At 28.0% G+C, this 1,605-nt stretch overlaps 1 non-coding gene across 1 annotated transcript; it reads left to right on the forward strand.

Annotated features, from left to right (window-relative positions):
- The first annotated feature begins 562 nt into the window (after positions 1 to 562).
- TRNAT-AGU (transfer RNA threonine (anticodon AGU)) lies at positions 563 to 636 on the forward strand. The gene has a single exon. It is a non-coding gene; the product is annotated as a tRNA-Thr (tRNA).
- Positions 637 to 1,605: the final 969 nt, after the last annotated feature.

A 1,605-nucleotide genomic window follows, 5' to 3' on the forward strand; every position in this document is an offset into this window, starting at 1 on the left:
TAAATAATAAATATGAGAGTTTAATCTAGAACAGTAAGAAGTGAGAACTTCAAATATGATAAAATTTACACATAGATATACAATTTTAAATTTAAATTGTATTAAAATAAACAATCAAAATAAAACCAAAATAAATAACAATAAATACTACAACTACATGTTTCACCCTTTCAATATTATTTAGAAACATATTATTTAGAAACTTGTAAAAAAGAACTATTAAATGAGAAATATAAATTACATAATAATATCAACCCTAAATAAAAACCACTAATTGAATATAAGAACCATGTGACATAAAACTATTAAAAGTACATTTAACTTAAAAAAAACTGATTGGGAATAAAAAAAATTTACTATACCCTTTGGGAGGATATTAAATCAAAATATAAATATATACATTTGAATGATAAATTAATTTGAATCATAGTTATATCGTTTTAATTCAATAAGATACAGATAAACATTGGGAAAGTCTACGAATTGTAGCCAGTGGAACGGAAATCAAATTTGGGACATTTTTAATTAATTCTATACATATTTTTGATTAGGATTGTCAATTGCTTTCATAGCTCAGTTGGTTAGAGCACCCGTTTAGTAAGCGGGAGGTCATGAGTTCAACTCTCATTGAAAGCACCAACACGTTGCTTATCATTTGGCCACAACATAGAGAAGATTTATAAAATTTTAAATGATGCCCCTCAATTTATCTTAATGCAGATTACCTCGCGGTTCAAATTGACATCTGAAATATTCCTTAATTTTTACCTCATTATTTTAAGTCTTTTCAATTATAAATATGCAATTAGAATTGTGTAAAATTTGTAGGTGTGATCTTTCTTCTAGATATGAGGATTCTTTTTTTATGCAACATTTGCATGTGTCTGATTTTATATGTTCATTCTATACAATAGTTCTTACAATTTTAAAAATTTCATTTGCACAAACAATTTTAAAGCAAATTGTATATATTGAATATGTATAAATCTAGCATATTAATTTTGCATAAATCCAAAAAGAATATGAATTGCTTCTTCTAGGAAAGTGTTCTTATTGCATGAAGTTTTCTAGCTATAATTTTTGTGTGCCTTCTCTTCTACATGTGAATCTTTATAGATATGTTGTATGTGAAAGGAAGCTATGTAGCACAAGAAACTTCCACACGCTAATTTAAGTAGGGGAAGGTTGCAAATGTTTCCTCAAATCCATAAAGTATTACAGTAAATCAAAGATGCACATTCAGAAATAGATAAAAAAGTGAATACCAAAACACATAGATTTATGTGGGAAAACCCTTAAGGGAAAAAACCCACACTCAAAAGCGCAGATCAACTGTGTTATCAATAACAATATTAGTTACAATACAAATTTTGAGTAATTCCAACAGCATAAGGATGTCTTAGAAAATATTTAATCTCTCATATAAAACACTTTAACACAAGTATTTATAGACCTCCAAGATGGGTGCCTAAGATTGTCATGTGTCATATTTACATTCACTGCATGCATGCAAATTGAAACCAAGAAAATGCACAATTCCAAACTAACCTGCTATGCAACCTGTCACCATGCAACATGCAAGGCATCCAACACAAATTTCTATGC

This window comes from Cryptomeria japonica, chromosome 3 (genome assembly GCF_030272615.1).
Source record: "Cryptomeria japonica chromosome 3, Sugi_1.0, whole genome shotgun sequence".
Lineage (NCBI taxonomy): Eukaryota > Viridiplantae > Streptophyta > Pinopsida > Cupressales > Cupressaceae > Cryptomeria > Cryptomeria japonica.